At 44.4% G+C, this 18,310-nt stretch overlaps 8 non-coding genes across 8 annotated transcripts; all 8 read left to right on the top strand.

Annotated features, from left to right (window-relative positions):
* The first annotated feature begins 29 nt into the window (after nt 1-29).
* On the top strand, nt 30-227 carry LOC141079467 (U2 spliceosomal RNA). The gene has a single exon (XR_012228404.1). It is a non-coding gene; the product is annotated as a U2 spliceosomal RNA (small nuclear RNA).
* A 1,572-nt stretch (nt 228-1,799) lies between these two features.
* On the top strand, nt 1,800-1,990 carry LOC141079503 (U2 spliceosomal RNA). Its single transcript, XR_012228437.1, has one exon. It is a non-coding gene; the product is annotated as a U2 spliceosomal RNA (small nuclear RNA).
* A 1,572-nt stretch (nt 1,991-3,562) lies between these two features.
* On the top strand, nt 3,563-3,753 carry LOC141079502 (U2 spliceosomal RNA). The gene has a single exon (XR_012228436.1). It is a non-coding gene; the product is annotated as a U2 spliceosomal RNA (small nuclear RNA).
* A 1,572-nt stretch (nt 3,754-5,325) lies between these two features.
* LOC141079501 (U2 spliceosomal RNA) lies at nt 5,326-5,516 on the top strand. The gene has a single exon (XR_012228434.1). It is a non-coding gene; the product is annotated as a U2 spliceosomal RNA (small nuclear RNA).
* A 1,572-nt stretch (nt 5,517-7,088) lies between these two features.
* On the top strand, nt 7,089-7,279 carry LOC141079500 (U2 spliceosomal RNA). Its single transcript, XR_012228433.1, has one exon. It is a non-coding gene; the product is annotated as a U2 spliceosomal RNA (small nuclear RNA).
* Nucleotides 7,280-14,127: 6,848 nt separating this feature from the next.
* Nucleotides 14,128-14,314, top strand: LOC141079520 (U2 spliceosomal RNA). The gene has a single exon (XR_012228453.1). It is a non-coding gene; the product is annotated as a U2 spliceosomal RNA (small nuclear RNA).
* A 1,575-nt stretch (nt 14,315-15,889) lies between these two features.
* Nucleotides 15,890-16,080, top strand: LOC141079499 (U2 spliceosomal RNA). The gene has a single exon (XR_012228432.1). It is a non-coding gene; the product is annotated as a U2 spliceosomal RNA (small nuclear RNA).
* Nucleotides 16,081-17,652: 1,572 nt separating this feature from the next.
* Nucleotides 17,653-17,843, top strand: LOC141079498 (U2 spliceosomal RNA). The gene has a single exon (XR_012228431.1). It is a non-coding gene; the product is annotated as a U2 spliceosomal RNA (small nuclear RNA).
* Nucleotides 17,844-18,310: the final 467 nt, after the last annotated feature.

Here is an 18,310-nt window from a genome sequence, read left to right as displayed (position 1 = left end):
TCATAGTTTGGGTTTCCTGACTGTGGAACTTCCCATCTGAGGGAAAAAAAAAAAAAAAAAAAAAAAAAAAAAAATCTGTTCTTATCAGTTTAATATCTGATACGTCCCCTATCTGGGGACCATATATTAAATGGATTTTTAGAACAGGGAGATGGAAAAAGAGCTTGCTCACTTCACTCCACGTATCAGCCCAGTATGGCAGTTTCTCTGGGAATGGTGCACTCACTCTCTTAAGCGGTTTCCAAAGACAGATTGAATTGAAATCGGGATAAGCAAGTAGTGTTTTCAAAGCATGATTTGAATGCTTTTTTCCAATGTCGCCGCTCTGCAATTAGTTTTTCTTGGTCCAAGTTGCACATTTCCAATTCCTTAGCCTTGATTTAACTTGACCAACTCTTCTACTACTACTACTACTACTACTACTCTTATTCACCGCTATATGGGAGGCATTGCACTGTATTCAATGTGTCCGTAAAATAACGATCTATCTTGGCCTTTGCTGTTTGGTAGGTATAGGTGTGACAAGCTGCAGTAATGTGTTTGGCTTTGGATAGCTACATTTCTGCACACCCACCTGCTACAAGGCCTGCAGCCCCTTCGCCTCAGAACTTCCCCAGTCTTAATTCAAGCATTCAATTCCTACCACATCCCTCATGCAATGATATGTCGCTTCATTTTTGAAACATTGTCCCCCTCTTGTGGCCTTCCAACTTTGAAATTTACTGTTCAATTTTGAATTAATTCATATATGAATAAAATGGAAAAGCAACGATTTATCTGGCGAGTTATTTGAATGTTCTGCCTACGTCCACCTGTCTGACAGACGGACGGTATTCTAGTGGCTTGTAGCAGCAGCAGCAGCAGCTAGGTGCGCTGCTTGCCTGCAGTAAATAGGATGTGTCCATCCATGGAACACTGTGATAGGAATCATGCCATTCATAGCACACAATGCTTGGATGTGTTCGACCACGTCTCACAATGGGACCACGTGTCACAATGGGCAGCCCACAGTCTGTAGCAGCTGCGCAGTAGTATTCAGCTTCAGTCTGCTGAGTGAGCCTGAGCAGACAGGTGGGCCATGCTCGCCTCCTGGTTACAATATCTGGCACCAGGAGAGTTAGGCCACGTTCACACGCTGCGGATTCCGCTGCGGATTAATCCGCACGGATTTAGCAAAAACCGCAGATAATCCGCAGGTCCAAAGACCTGCGGATTATCTGCGGTTTTGCCTGCGGTTTGGTCCTGCGGATTCACTATCTCCACAATGGTGGAGATAGGAACCCGCAGCGTTTTCCACAGAAAGAATTGACATGCAATTCTTTCTGCGGATTCAAAACCGCAGCAAATCCGCGCGGTTTTTTCCGCAGCGTCGGCACAGCGTTTTTTTTTACCCATTCAAATGAATGGTACTGTACACCGCAGCTAAAACTGCTGCGTGTCTGTAGCGGCCAATCCGCAGCGTGTGCACACAGCCTTAAAGCAAGACCTTTCATTTAGGGAGGGTAGTAGAGGGGGCGGTGTAGGAGCAGTGCTCCTCTGGCCTCTTTCCTAGTACTGAAGCGCGTTTGACCGTGAGGGGAGGGTGGCCTAACAAAAAAGGGGTTGGCCTATGCAAATTAAAAGCGCGTGGAGTGGAATCCTGGGGGGAAAAAAAAAAAAAAAAAAACAGCCGCCTGCGCTTTTGTTATGCGCCCAGACTTGGTTTGAATGTCTTCCTCAGGGTGGTGTCTGTGTCATTCTCCACAATGGGTGCCTGTCTTAAGCCCTGTGGCCTTGCAAGCGGCAAACCATTTCTGGTTATCGCTTCTCGGCCTTTTGGCTAAGATCAAGTGTAGTATCTGTTCTTATCAGTTTAATATCTGATACGTCCCCTATCTGGGGACCATATATTAAATGGATTTTTAGAACAGGGAGATGGAAAAAGAGCTTGCTCACTTCACTCCACGTATCAGCCCAGTATGGCAGTTTCTCTGGGAATGGTGCACTCACTCTCTTAAGCGGTTTCCAAAGACAGATTGAATTGAAATCGGGATAAGCAAGTAGTGTTTTCAAAGCATGATTTGAATGCTTTTTTCCAATGTCGCCGCTCTGCAATTAGTTTTTCTTGGTCCAAGTTGCACATTTCCAATTCCTTAGCCTTGATTTAACTTGACCAACTCTTCTACTACTACTACTACTACTACTACTCTTATTCACCGCTATATGGGAGGCATTGCACTGTATTCAATGTGTCCGTAAAATAACGATCTATCTTGGCCTTTGCTGTTTGGTAGGTATAGGTGTGACAAGCTGCAGTAATGTGTTTGGCTTTGGATAGCTACATTTCTGCACACCCACCTGCTACAAGGCCTGCAGCCCCTTCGCCTCAGAACTTCCCCAGTCTTAATTCAAGCATTCAATTCCTACCACATCCCTCATGCAATGATATGTCGCTTCATTTTTGAAACATTGTCCCCCTCTTGTGGCCTTCCAACTTTGAAATTTACTGTTCAATTTTGAATTAATTCATATATGAATAAAATGGAAAAGCAACGATTTATCTGGCGAGTTATTTGAATGTTCTGCCTACGTCCACCTGTCTGACAGACGGACGGTATTCTAGTGGCTTGTAGCAGCAGCAGCAGCAGCTAGGTGCGCTGCTTGCCTGCAGTAAATAGGATGTGTCCATCCATGGAACACTGTGATAGGAATCATGCCATTCATAGCACACAATGCTTGGATGTGTTCGACCACGTCTCACAATGGGACCACGTGTCACAATGGGCAGCCCACAGTCTGTAGCAGCTGCGCAGTAGTATTCAGCTTCAGTCTGCTGAGTGAGCCTGAGCAGACAGGTGGGCCATGCTCGCCTCCTGGTTACAATATCTGGCACCAGGAGAGTTAGGCCACGTTCACACGCTGCGGATTCCGCTGCGGATTAATCCGCACGGATTTAGCAAAAACCGCAGATAATCCGCAGGTCCAAAGACCTGCGGATTATCTGCGGTTTTGCCTGCGGTTTGGTCCTGCGGATTCACTATCTCCACAATGGTGGAGATAGGAACCCGCAGCGTTTTCCACAGAAAGAATTGACATGCAATTCTTTCTGCGGATTCAAAACCGCAGCAAATCCGCGCGGTTTTTTCCGCAGCGTCGGCACAGCGTTTTTTTTTACCCATTCAAATGAATGGTACTGTACACCGCAGCTAAAACTGCTGCGTGTCTGTAGCGGCCAATCCGCAGCGTGTGCACACAGCCTTAAAGCAAGACCTTTCATTTAGGGAGGGTAGTAGAGGGGGCGGTGTAGGAGCAGTGCTCCTCTGGCCTCTTTCCTAGTACTGAAGCGCGTTTGACCGTGAGGGGAGGGTGGCCTAACAAAAAAGGGGTTGGCCTATGCAAATTAAAAGCGCGTGGAGTGGAATCCTGGGGGGAAAAAAAAAAAAAAAAAAACAGCCGCCTGCGCTTTTGTTATGCGCCCAGACTTGGTTTGAATGTCTTCCTCAGGGTGGTGTCTGTGTCATTCTCCACAATGGGTGCCTGTCTTAAGCCCTGTGGCCTTGCAAGCGGCAAACCATTTCTGGTTATCGCTTCTCGGCCTTTTGGCTAAGATCAAGTGTAGTATCTGTTCTTATCAGTTTAATATCTGATACGTCCCCTATCTGGGGACCATATATTAAATGGATTTTTAGAACAGGGAGATGGAAAAAGAGCTTGCTCACTTCACTCCACGTATCAGCCCAGTATGGCAGTTTCTCTGGGAATGGTGCACTCACTCTCTTAAGCGGTTTCCAAAGACAGATTGAATTGAAATCGGGATAAGCAAGTAGTGTTTTCAAAGCATGATTTGAATGCTTTTTTCCAATGTCGCCGCTCTGCAATTAGTTTTTCTTGGTCCAAGTTGCACATTTCCAATTCCTTAGCCTTGATTTAACTTGACCAACTCTTCTACTACTACTACTACTACTACTACTCTTATTCACCGCTATATGGGAGGCATTGCACTGTATTCAATGTGTCCGTAAAATAACGATCTATCTTGGCCTTTGCTGTTTGGTAGGTATAGGTGTGACAAGCTGCAGTAATGTGTTTGGCTTTGGATAGCTACATTTCTGCACACCCACCTGCTACAAGGCCTGCAGCCCCTTCGCCTCAGAACTTCCCCAGTCTTAATTCAAGCATTCAATTCCTACCACATCCCTCATGCAATGATATGTCGCTTCATTTTTGAAACATTGTCCCCCTCTTGTGGCCTTCCAACTTTGAAATTTACTGTTCAATTTTGAATTAATTCATATATGAATAAAATGGAAAAGCAACGATTTATCTGGCGAGTTATTTGAATGTTCTGCCTACGTCCACCTGTCTGACAGACGGACGGTATTCTAGTGGCTTGTAGCAGCAGCAGCAGCAGCTAGGTGCGCTGCTTGCCTGCAGTAAATAGGATGTGTCCATCCATGGAACACTGTGATAGGAATCATGCCATTCATAGCACACAATGCTTGGATGTGTTCGACCACGTCTCACAATGGGACCACGTGTCACAATGGGCAGCCCACAGTCTGTAGCAGCTGCGCAGTAGTATTCAGCTTCAGTCTGCTGAGTGAGCCTGAGCAGACAGGTGGGCCATGCTCGCCTCCTGGTTACAATATCTGGCACCAGGAGAGTTAGGCCACGTTCACACGCTGCGGATTCCGCTGCGGATTAATCCGCACGGATTTAGCAAAAACCGCAGATAATCCGCAGGTCCAAAGACCTGCGGATTATCTGCGGTTTTGCCTGCGGTTTGGTCCTGCGGATTCACTATCTCCACAATGGTGGAGATAGGAACCCGCAGCGTTTTCCACAGAAAGAATTGACATGCAATTCTTTCTGCGGATTCAAAACCGCAGCAAATCCGCGCGGTTTTTTCCGCAGCGTCGGCACAGCGTTTTTTTTTACCCATTCAAATGAATGGTACTGTACACCGCAGCTAAAACTGCTGCGTGTCTGTAGCGGCCAATCCGCAGCGTGTGCACACAGCCTTAAAGCAAGACCTTTCATTTAGGGAGGGTAGTAGAGGGGGCGGTGTAGGAGCAGTGCTCCTCTGGCCTCTTTCCTAGTACTGAAGCGCGTTTGACCGTGAGGGGAGGGTGGCCTAACAAAAAAGGGGTTGGCCTATGCAAATTAAAAGCGCGTGGAGTGGAATCCTGGGGGGAAAAAAAAAAAAAAAAAAACAGCCGCCTGCGCTTTTGTTATGCGCCCAGACTTGGTTTGAATGTCTTCCTCAGGGTGGTGTCTGTGTCATTCTCCACAATGGGTGCCTGTCTTAAGCCCTGTGGCCTTGCAAGCGGCAAACCATTTCTGGTTATCGCTTCTCGGCCTTTTGGCTAAGATCAAGTGTAGTATCTGTTCTTATCAGTTTAATATCTGATACGTCCCCTATCTGGGGACCATATATTAAATGGATTTTTAGAACAGGGAGATGGAAAAAGAGCTTGCTCACTTCACTCCACGTATCAGCCCAGTATGGCAGTTTCTCTGGGAATGGTGCACTCACTCTCTTAAGCGGTTTCCAAAGACAGATTGAATTGAAATCGGGATAAGCAAGTAGTGTTTTCAAAGCATGATTTGAATGCTTTTTTCCAATGTCGCCGCTCTGCAATTAGTTTTTCTTGGTCCAAGTTGCACATTTCCAATTCCTTAGCCTTGATTTAACTTGACCAACTCTTCTACTACTACTACTACTACTACTACTCTTATTCACCGCTATATGGGAGGCATTGCACTGTATTCAATGTGTCCGTAAAATAACGATCTATCTTGGCCTTTGCTGTTTGGTAGGTATAGGTGTGACAAGCTGCAGTAATGTGTTTGGCTTTGGATAGCTACATTTCTGCACACCCACCTGCTACAAGGCCTGCAGCCCCTTCGCCTCAGAACTTCCCCAGTCTTAATTCAAGCATTCAATTCCTACCACATCCCTCATGCAATGATATGTCGCTTCATTTTTGAAACATTGTCCCCCTCTTGTGGCCTTCCAACTTTGAAATTTACTGTTCAATTTTGAATTAATTCATATATGAATAAAATGGAAAAGCAACGATTTATCTGGCGAGTTATTTGAATGTTCTGCCTACGTCCACCTGTCTGACAGACGGACGGTATTCTAGTGGCTTGTAGCAGCAGCAGCAGCAGCTAGGTGCGCTGCTTGCCTGCAGTAAATAGGATGTGTCCATCCATGGAACACTGTGATAGGAATCATGCCATTCATAGCACACAATGCTTGGATGTGTTCGACCACGTCTCACAATGGGACCACGTGTCACAATGGGCAGCCCACAGTCTGTAGCAGCTGCGCAGTAGTATTCAGCTTCAGTCTGCTGAGTGAGCCTGAGCAGACAGGTGGGCCATGCTCGCCTCCTGGTTACAATATCTGGCACCAGGAGAGTTAGGCCACGTTCACACGCTGCGGATTCCGCTGCGGATTAATCCGCACGGATTTAGCAAAAACCGCAGATAATCCGCAGGTCCAAAGACCTGCGGATTATCTGCGGTTTTGCCTGCGGTTTGGTCCTGCGGATTCACTATCTCCACAATGGTGGAGATAGGAACCCGCAGCGTTTTCCACAGAAAGAATTGACATGCAATTCTTTCTGCGGATTCAAAACCGCAGCAAATCCGCGCGGTTTTTTCCGCAGCGTCGGCACAGCGTTTTTTTTTACCCATTCAAATGAATGGTACTGTACACCGCAGCTAAAACTGCTGCGTGTCTGTAGCGGCCAATCCGCAGCGTGTGCACACAGCCTTAAAGCAAGACCTTTCATTTAGGGAGGGTAGTAGAGGGGGCGGTGTAGGAGCAGTGCTCCTCTGGCCTCTTTCCTAGTACTGAAGCGCGTTTGACCGTGAGGGGAGGGTGGCCTAACAAAAAAGGGGTTGGCCTATGCAAATTAAAAGCGCGTGGAGTGGAATCCTGGGGGGAAAAAAAAAAAAAAAAAAACAGCCGCCTGCGCTTTTGTTATGCGCCCAGACTTGGTTTGAATGTCTTCCTCAGGGTGGTGTCTGTGTCATTCTCCACAATGGGTGCCTGTCTTAAGCCCTGTGGCCTTGCAAGCGGCAAACCATTTCTGGTTATCGCTTCTCGGCCTTTTGGCTAAGATCAAGTGTAGTATCTGTTCTTATCAGTTTAATATCTGATACGTCCCCTATCTGGGGACCATATATTAAATGGATTTTTAGAACAGGGAGATGGAAAAAGAGCTTGCTCACTTCACTCCACGTATCAGCCCAGTATGGCAGTTTCTCTGGGAATGGTGCACTCACTCTCTTAAGCGGTTTCCAAAGACAGATTGAATTGAAATCGGGATAAGCAAGTAGTGTTTTCAAAGCATGATTTGAATGCTTTTTTCCAATGTCGCCGCTCTGCAATTAGTTTTTCTTGGTCCAAGTTGCACATTTCCAATTCCTTAGCCTTGATTTAACTTGACCAACTCTTCTACTACTACTACTACTACTACTACTCTTATTCACCGCTATATGGGAGGCATTGCACTGTATTCAATGTGTCCGTAAAATAACGATCTATCTTGGCCTTTGCTGTTTGGTAGGTATAGGTGTGACAAGCTGCAGTAATGTGTTTGGCTTTGGATAGCTACATTTCTGCACACCCACCTGCTACAAGGCCTGCAGCCCCTTCGCCTCAGAACTTCCCCAGTCTTAATTCAAGCATTCAATTCCTACCACATCCCTCATGCAATGATATGTCGCTTCATTTTTGAAACATTGTCCCCCTCTTGTGGCCTTCCAACTTTGAAATTTACTGTTCAATTTTGAATTAATTCATATATGAATAAAATGGAAAAGCAACGATTTATCTGGCGAGTTATTTGAATGTTCTGCCTACGTCCACCTGTCTGACAGACGGACGGTATTCTAGTGGCTTGTAGCAGCAGCAGCAGCAGCTAGGTGCGCTGCTTGCCTGCAGTAAATAGGATGTGTCCATCCATGGAACACTGTGATAGGAATCATGCCATTCATAGCACACAATGCTTGGATGTGTTCGACCACGTCTCACAATGGGACCACGTGTCACAATGGGCAGCCCACAGTCTGTAGCAGCTGCGCAGTAGTATTCAGCTTCAGTCTGCTGAGTGAGCCTGAGCAGACAGGTGGGCCATGCTCGCCTCCTGGTTACAATATCTGGCACCAGGAGAGTTAGGCCACGTTCACACGCTGCGGATTCCGCTGCGGATTAATCCGCACGGATTTAGCAAAAACCGCAGATAATCCGCAGGTCCAAAGACCTGCGGATTATCTGCGGTTTTGCCTGCGGTTTGGTCCTGCGGATTCACTATCTCCACAATGGTGGAGATAGGAACCCGCAGCGTTTTCCACAGAAAGAATTGACATGCAATTCTTTCTGCGGATTCAAAACCGCAGCAAATCCGCGCGGTTTTTTCCGCAGCGTCGGCACAGCGTTTTTTTTTACCCATTCAAATGAATGGTACTGTACACCGCAGCTAAAACTGCTGCGTGTCTGTAGCGGCCAATCCGCAGCGTGTGCACACAGCCTTAAAGCAAGACCTTTCATTTAGGGAGGGTAGTAGAGGGGGCGGTGTAGGAGCAGTGCTCCTCTGGCCTCTTTCCTAGTACTGAAGCGCGTTTGACCGTGAGGGGAGGGTGGCCTAACAAAAAAGGGGTTGGCCTATGCAAATTAAAAGCGCGTGGAGTGGAATCCTGGGGGGAAAAAAAAAAAAAAAAAAACAGCCGCCTGCGCTTTTGTTATGCGCCCAGACTTGGTTTGAATGTCTTCCTCAGGGTGGTGTCTGTGTCATTCTCCACAATGGGTGCCTGTCTTAAGCCCTGTGGCCTTGCAAGCGGCAAACCATTTCTGGTTATCGCTTCTCGGCCTTTTGGCTAAGATCAAGTGCTTTATTGCAGGAGATCTTGGTCGAAGGGCACTCGGGTACCCCTCTCCTTGGCCTGGCGGGATCGTCCACTTCGGTGGGCTTCACCCGCCTGTTGCTATTGGGGGGAGGGCTTAGTCCCAGGGTAACGAGTTGCGATCCCCCAGCTCCCAGTTGGTTTTTGTCTACAAAACACTGGGAGCGCAGATTGCAAACGCTTGCAATTTGCAAACCCTGTTGCGTACCATGGAGGTTGACCCCAACCTCGTGCCTCCTTATGCGAGGCTAAAAAATACCATTAGGGTCCACTTTAATGCAGGTGGCTCAGACACCAGGAATTTGGGATATGTAGTCCAGGACGTGCTCGGAACCCTCCTCCACGTCCAGAGGAAAGAGATTTTATCCATACAGGACTATCCCCGACGAGGGGATTATGATATAACATTCACGGAAGAAGGTATTTTTAGAGATGTATTGGCGAGAGTTAGACGTGTGGAGGATAGTTCTGTTCTGAAAGGAATACAAATTGTAGAGCACGTCCTGGATGAGGTAAAGCTGGTAATTGTTAAAGTTTTTTCACCATTTGTATCTGCCCCAGAAATTATGTCTTTTTTAGCAGTATACTTTAAGAGCGTAAAATGTATTGGCAAAATACTTAATGAATTCAATATATGGACATCGAAATGGAAATTCTTGGTAACATGTATCAGAGATCCAAATATTCCAGGTGGTGTGCGGCTCCCCCCAGCCCGTTTTAAAATTGGACAAACAAATGGGGATTTTTTCTTTTCTGGGATGCCGGTATACTGCAGAAATTGTGGACGCTACGGCCATTCAAAAGAGAATTGTCTTGTCTCCTGTAGGAACTGTGCTAGCGAAAACCATGAGACGAAGGAATGCCCAAAGGAAAAAAAATGTAGTTTCTGCCAGACTCCAGGTCATTTTTATTTTTCTTGCCCCCACAGGTTTCGGGAAGACGAGCAGAAGGAGAAGTCCAAGACATCCTGGCAAAAACCAAAAGATCAGACCACCCCTCAGGAGGAGGAACAACAACCTGGAGCCTCTGGAGGGACGAAGGGCGCAACACAGAGTGACAACTCTCCAGAGTCTATGACAGGTAACCCACCAGTTTCCAAATCTTGGCTGCAGGAGCAGCGGCAGTCCAAGAGGATGGCTGAGAAAGAACAGAGGGGTATGGTTGCTAAGACCAAGAGGGACAGGCCAAAGGTCGACACCGAGGCACATACCCAGCCTGGGTCTCCTAAGGCAGAGGGCGCGGAGTGGACAGTGGTGGTTTCGCAGAAAAAGAAAAAAAAGGGTGAGTCTGAGGAGGTGGCAGGTGGGGACCGGATGGACACATCTCCGGAAGGGGGTGTGGACACTGGGCCCCCAGAGGTCTTGGTCCCTGCTGTAACGGCGGTTGGGGGCCGGGATCTTGCTGCCTCTGAAGACTCAGAGGCTCTGCCTTGTGCGCAACCTCCCCCTATAAGACGACCTTCTAAAGGTCAAACAGGGGCGGCGGAGCCCCTTGGAGACCCACCTGATGAGGATTTAAATGGCCAGCCAATGGAGACCCAGCAGGTTCTGCCAGTACCCTCCCCGAGCTATGTGGCTGTAGCGTCGGGTCTTTCTAAAAGTGGTAATCTTTCCTCCTCCTCGGATACACTGCTGACGGTATCATCGGATGAAGAGGGAGGCGAAAGCCCAGTGGTCTGATCAGGTTTGTTGGATAGGTAACTCCGTTGCTCTAGAAAATTTAAACAAACTTCCTATACTTTTAATGATGGCTGAACTCAAAGGCATTTCCTTCAATGTGAGAGGCATAAAATCTAAAACAAGGAGAATTGCTCTTTTTAATTTTCTTACATGTTTTACTGCATCTGTTTTATTTTTGCAGGAATGCAATATCCCACACGAAATTTCATACAAAAAATATAAGGATGAGTGGAAGTGTGGGCCATCTGTCTGGTCCGGATCTAATGCTACGGGATCAGCAGGGGTCGCCATACTTTTTAAAGGGAACGTTTTAATAGATTTTATTCAAGAAATTTTACCAGGTCGTATTTTATTAGTTAAGGCTTTTATTAATGGTATTAAATGGCAGTTTTTAAATTTTTATGGCTCTCCAGAAAAAAATGAAAGAGCCGAAATGCTTGATCTTTTACCATTATTTATTAATAACTCTGAACCTTTTATCTTAGCAGGCGATTTTAATTGTATTTTTAAAGGTGAAAACCGGCGTTCCAGCTCTGTCAGCAGGAACTACGATAAAACCTCAGGTATGCTGCATGATATAGTGACAGATGCTAAGCTAATTGATATATATAAAGAGTGTAATAGAGGCAGCCCGGAGGAAGCCGGTTTCACCTGGAGCAATTCTAATTGTAGCTCTAGAATTGATTTTATCTTCGGTTCAGATAAAACAATACCTGCAAAATGTGAAGTTTTAACTAATTTATTTTCAGACCATAAACTTTTATCTTTTAGCATAAAAGTAAATGAAAACAAAAAATGTGGTAAGAAAAGCTGGAAAATGAACGTGTCCCTTTTAACTGACCCGCAGATTTTATCAGATTTTACCGAGTTTTATAGAAAATGTAAAAAAGAAAGAAGTCCAAATATTTCTATAAGTGTATGGTGGGACAGAATGAAAGTTAAAATAAGGAATTTTTTTATTAAAAAGGGTCTTTTTAAAGCCAAAGAAAAATATGAAGAATATAGAATTTTAAATACCCGCTTACAAATGTTATTTAAACTTAGAGATAATGGGATAGATGTGCAACATGATGTTTCAACCTTAAAAGAAGAGATTTCAAAATGGCTAGAACAAAAAGGGAAAGAGATAATTTTCCGTTCTAGAATACAGCACATAGAAGAAAATGAAAAATGTTCTAGATATTTTTTTAGGAAAAATAAAAAAGAAAAAGTAATAATTGACTATATAGATGGAGAAAATAATATAAAACAGATGTTGGGGAAAGTTGAGGTTTTTTTTACTACTCTTTTTAATGAAAAAATTATAGATGAAAAACTAATGGAAGACTCCCTGCAAGAAATAACAGCTGTTTTAGATCCCTCATCACAAGAGTTTTTATTACACCCATTAACAGAACAAGAGATTTTAAAAACCATAAAAAGTTTTAAAAAAGGCAAAGTCCCCGGTTCTGATGGTATCCCAATTGAATTTTATGTATGTTTTTATGATATTTTAAAAGATGATTTGTTTTATTTGTTTACTGAAGTTTTTACCAGTAAGGTTTTATTAAATTCTTGGAAGAAAGGTGAAGTCTCCCTTTTGTATAAAAAAGGCGATAAATCAAAATTAGAAAACTGGAGACCGATAACACTCCTAAATTGTGATTATAAAATAATGGCTAAAATCTGTGCAAATCGTCTAAAAGGAGTCATCAGTAACATTATACATTCTAATCAAGTGTGTGGGGTGCCGGGGCGTAGTATATGGGATAATCTGAATTTAGTGAAAGACTGTATTGAGGATGTGAAAGATCGAAAGGGGAAAATGGCGATTTTATCTATCGACTTTGAAAAAGCATTTGATCGTGTCTCACATTTTTATCTTTTTAAAGTTTTAGAAAAAATGGGCATACCGGAAGGTTTTTTATTTTCTCTTAAAGCATTTTACAAAGATTGTACAAGTAAGATTTTAGTTAATGGTTTTAAGACACAAGATATACCCTTAAAGTCTGGGGTAAAGCAGGGATGCCCCCTGTCCCCCCTACTTTTTATTTGTGCGCTGGAACCGATGTTATGTGCATTACGCCGAAATAACCAGATATGTGGAATACCTTTGCCTGGAAGCGGTGGTTTGGAGGCTAAGGTCGTAGGTTACATGGATGATGTAGCAGTTTTATGTCGTGATGCTCCATCCCTGACGAAAGCCCTCCATCAAGTGCAAACTTTCTGCTCAGCCTCTGGTTTTAAAATTAATTTTAACAAATGTAATATTTTAAGTGTTGGGGGGATGGTTTTACATGATGTACCCGTTGACATAACTGAATCCATTACCATTTTAGGTGTATTATTCACGGAAAAAAATGATGGATATAATAGTTGGGAAGCAATTACACAGAAAGTAAATACGAAAATATGTATGTGGAACATGAGAAAACTTACGATGGAGGGTAAAGTATTGATTTTAAAAATGGTGATTTTACCACTGTTACTGTATCTCAGTATGGTTTTCCCCCCACCGGTTAATGTTTTGAAAAAGATAACTAAAACTTGTTTTACTTTCTTTTGGAACTCAAAAATGGAGAAGCTGAAAAGAGAAATTGTGATGAAAGCAAAACCGAAAGGTGGTAAAGATTTCCCAGATTTTAATAGGTTTCTTTTAATCCATTTTTTCGTTTACTGTTTTAATGCCTTTTTTAAGACCCACTATTGGTCCTTTTTTATGCGTTTTAATACTGGTTTTTTTATGAGGAATCTTGGATGGTATAAAGTTAATTTATCTGCTCCCTATGCTTTTAACTTGCCAGCGCATTATATGATTTTAAGGAAAATAGTGTCGGATTTTAATTTAGGGAATAAGAAAATAGAGGAATTAAAAGACAGTAAAAAACTAATTAAAGAGATACGAAAAAATGAGGAAATATGCAATATTGAAAGATATGATGATGAAGAATCTACATCTATCTGGAAAATGATTAATGGTTTTAATCTTTTTAATATACAGAGAGATCTGGCTTGGAGTTGCGCGCACAGCTGTCTTCCTTGCCGGGCATTCCAATACAGAAGAGGATTTGTGAGGTCTGCCATCTGCCCAAGAGTCGGATGCCAGGATGAGGAAACAGTGGAACATCTATTGTGGTCATGTAAATTTGCTAAAGACCTCTGGAGAAGACTGCTCCCCCTGCTGGAAAGAGTGGCAGACCTCAAGGACTTTAATTATAAAACGGTGCTATATGGACTTATGGAATGCCCCACCATGGACCAGCAAATAATGGCTTGGAAGACAGTCAACTGCGCCAAGTCAGCTCTCTGGAAAGCACGAAATATTGCTGTTTTTAATCAAGATGCTTTTTCAGTGGACAATGTTTTAGAACTTTGCTTATGTGATATGTACACCTACTATTTAATGGACAAAAAACAAAATGTACATGTATCCAAAAAATGGCTTGTCGACCAATGGAACCTGATAATTTGATATGATCTCCTTTTTGAATTGTATAAGTTTCATTGATTTATTTTGAATTATATTTGTTTTAATCTTTGTAATCTGTTAAAATTTTAAATAAACGGTTTTATCCCTATGTTGGGGATAGCCAAATTAAAAAAAATCTGTTCTTATCAGTTTAATATCTGATACGTCCCCTATCTGGGGACCATATATTAAATGGATTTTTAGAACAGGGAGATGGAAAAAGAGCTTGCTCACTTCACTCCACGTATCAGCCCAGTATGGCAGTTTCTCTGGGAATGGTGCACTCACTCTCTTAAGCGGTTTCCAAAGACAGATTGAATTGAAATCGGGATAAGCAAGTAGTGTTTTCAAAGCATGATTTGAATGCTTTTTTCCAATGTCGCCGCTCTGCAATTAGTTTTTCTTGGTCCAAGTTGCACATTTCCAATTCCTTAGCCTTGATTTAACTTGACCAACTCTTCTACTACTACTACTACTACTACTACTACTCTTATTCACCGCTATATGGGAGGCATTGCACTGTATTCAATGTGTCCGTAAAATAACGATCTATCTTGGCCTTTGCTGTTTGGTAGGTATAGGTGTGACAAGCTGCAGTAATGTGTTTGGCTTTGGATAGCTACATTTCTGCACACCCACCTGCTACAAGGCCTGCAGCCCCTTCGCCTCAGAACTTCCCCAGTCTTAATTCAAGCATTCAATTCCTACCACATCCCTCATGCAATGATATGTCGCTTCATTTTTGAAACATTGTCCCCCTCTTGTGGCCTTCCAACTTTGAAATTTACTGTTCAATTTTGAATTAATTCATATATGAATAAAATGGAAAAGCAACGATTTATCTGGCGAGTTATTTGAATGTTCTGCCTACGTCCACCTGTCTGACAGACGGACGGTATTCTAGTGGCTTGTAGCAGCAGCAGCAGCAGCTAGGTGCGCTGCTTGCCTGCAGTAAATAGGATGTGTCCATCCATGGAACACTGTGATAGGAATCATGCCATTCATAGCACACAATGCTTGGATGTGTTCGACCACGTCTCACAATGGGACCACGTGTCACAATGGGCAGCCCACAGTCTGTAGCAGCTGCGCAGTAGTATTCAGCTTCAGTCTGCTGAGTGAGCCTGAGCAGACAGGTGGGCCATGCTCGCCTCCTGGTTACAATATCTGGCACCAGGAGAGTTAGGCCACGTTCACACGCTGCGGATTCCGCTGCGGATTAATCCGCACGGATTTAGCAAAAACCGCAGATAATCCGCAGGTCCAAAGACCTGCGGATTATCTGCGGTTTTGCCTGCGGTTTGGTCCTGCGGATTCACTATCTCCACAATGGTGGAGATAGGAACCCGCAGCGTTTTCCACAGAAAGAATTGACATGCAATTCTTTCTGCGGATTCAAAACCGCAGCAAATCCGCGCGGTTTTTTCCGCAGCGTCGGCACAGCGTTTTTTTTTACCCATTCAAATGAATGGTACTGTACACCGCAGCTAAAACTGCTGCGTGTCTGTAGCGGCCAATCCGCAGCGTGTGCACACAGCCTTAAAGCAAGACCTTTCATTTAGGGAGGGTAGTAGAGGGGGCGGTGTAGGAGCAGTGCTCCTCTGGCCTCTTTCCTAGTACTGAAGCGCGTTTGACCGTGAGGGGAGGGTGGCCTAACAAAAAAGGGGTTGGCCTATGCAAATTAAAAGCGCGTGGAGTGGAATCCTGGGGGGAAAAAAAAAAAAAAAAAAACAGCCGCCTGCGCTTTTGTTATGCGCCCAGACTTGGTTTGAATGTCTTCCTCAGGGTGGTGTCTGTGTCATTCTCCACAATGGGTGCCTGTCTTAAGCCCTGTGGCCTTGCAAGCGGCAAACCATTTCTGGTTATCGCTTCTCGGCCTTTTGGCTAAGATCAAGTGTAGTATCTGTTCTTATCAGTTTAATATCTGATACGTCCCCTATCTGGGGACCATATATTAAATGGATTTTTAGAACAGGGAGATGGAAAAAGAGCTTGCTCACTTCACTCCACGTATCAGCCCAGTATGGCAGTTTCTCTGGGAATGGTGCACTCACTCTCTTAAGCGGTTTCCAAAGACAGATTGAATTGAAATCGGGATAAGCAAGTAGTGTTTTCAAAGCATGATTTGAATGCTTTTTTCCAATGTCGCCGCTCTGCAATTAGTTTTTCTTGGTCCAAGTTGCACATTTCCAATTCCTTAGCCTTGATTTAACTTGACCAACTCTTCTACTACTACTACTACTACTACTACTCTTATTCACCGCTATATGGGAGGCATTGCACTGTATTCAATGTGTCCGTAAAATAACGATCTATCTTGGCCTTTGCTGTTTGGTAGGTATAGGTGTGACAAGCTGCAGTAATGTGTTTGGCTTTGGATAGCTACATTTCTGCACACCCACCTGCTACAAGGCCTGCAGCCCCTTCGCCTCAGAACTTCCCCAGTCTTAATTCAAGCATTCAATTCCTACCACATCCCTCATGCAATGATATGTCGCTTCATTTTTGAAACATTGTCCCCCTCTTGTGGCCTTCCAACTTTGAAATTTACTGTTCAATTTTGAATTAATTCATATATGAATAAAATGGAAAAGCAACGATTTATCTGGCGAGTTATTTGAATGTTCTGCCTACGTCCACCTGTCTGACAGACGGACGGTATTCTAGTGGCTTGTAGCAGCAGCAGCAGCAGCTAGGTGCGCTGCTTGCCTGCAGTAAATAGGATGTGTCCATCCATGGAACACTGTGATAGGAATCATGCCATTCATAGCACACAATGCTTGGATGTGTTCGACCACGTCTCACAATGGGACCACGTGTCACAATGGGCAGCCCACAGTCTGTAGCAGCTGCGCAGTAGTATTCAGCTTCAGTCTGCTGAGTGAGCCTGAGCAGACAGGTGGGCCATGCTCGCCTCCTGGTTACAATATCTGGCACCAGGAGAGTTAGGCCACGTTCACACGCTGCGGATTCCGCTGCGGATTAATCCGCACGGATTTAGCAAAAACCGCAGATAATCCGCAGGTCCAAAGACCTGCGGATTATCTGCGGTTTTGCCTGCGGTTTGGTCCTGCGGATTCACTATCTCCACAATGGTGGAGATAGGAACCCGCAGCGTTTTCCACAGAAAGAATTGACATGCAATTCTTTCTGCGGATTCAAAACCGCAGCAAATCCGCGCGGTTTTTTCCGCAGCGTCGGCACAGCGTTTTTTTTTACCCATTCAAATGAATGGTACTGTACACCGCAGCTAAAACTGCTGCGTGTCTGTAGCGGCCAATCCGCAGCGTGTGCACACAGCCTTAAAGCAAGACCTTTCATTTAGGGAGGGTAGTAGAGGGGGCGGTGTAGGAGCAGTGCTCCTCTGGCCTCTTTCCTAGTACTGAAGCGCGTTTGACCGTGAGGGGAGGGTGGCCTAACAAAAAAGGGGTTGGCCTATGCAAATTAAAAGCGCGTGGAGTGGAATCCTGGGGGGAAAAAAAAAAAAAAAAAAACAGCCGCCTGCGCTTTTGTTATGCGCCCAGACTTGGTTTGAATGTCTTCCTCAGGGTGGTGTCTGTGTCATTCTCCACAATGGGTGCCTGTCTTAAGCCCTGTGGCCTTGCAAGCGGCAAACCATTTCTGGTTATCGCTTCTCGGCCTTTTGGCTAAGATCAAGTGTAGTATCTGTTCTTATCAGTTTAATATCTGATACGTCCCCTATCTGGGGACCATATATTAAATGGATTTTTAGAACAGGGAGATGGAAAAAGAGCTTGCTCACTTCACTCCACGTATCAGCCCAGTATGGCAGTTTCTCTGGGAATGGTGCACTCACTCTCTTAAGCGGTTTCCAAAGACAGATTGAATTGAAATCGGGATAAGCAAGTAGTGTTTTCAAAGCATGATTTGAATGCTTTTTTCCAATGTCGCCGCTCTGCAATTAGTTTTTCTTGGTCCAAGTTGCACATTTCCAATTCCTTAGCCTTGATTTAACTTGACCAACTCTTCTACTACTACTACTACTACTACTACTCTTATTCACCGCTATATGGGAGGCATTGCACTGTATTCAATGTGTCCGTAAAATAACGATCTATCTTGGCCTTTGCTGTTTGGTAGGTATAGGTGTGACAAGCTGCAGTAATGTGTTTGGCTTTGGATAGCTACATTTCTGCACACCCACCTGCTACAAGGCCTGCAGCCCCTTCGCCTCAGAACTTCCCCAGTCTTAATTCAAGCATTCAATTCCTACCACATCCCTCATGCAATGATATGTCGCTTCATTTTTGAAACATTGTCCCCC

Source organism: Dendrobates tinctorius, unplaced genomic scaffold, assembly GCF_039654945.1.
Source record: "Dendrobates tinctorius isolate UK_male_01 unplaced genomic scaffold, ASM3965494v1 ptg000672c, whole genome shotgun sequence".
NCBI lineage: Eukaryota > Metazoa > Chordata > Amphibia > Anura > Dendrobatidae > Dendrobates > Dendrobates tinctorius.
Note: the sequence above shows the minus strand (reverse complement) of the source record. Positions and strands in the feature narration are given on the sequence as shown.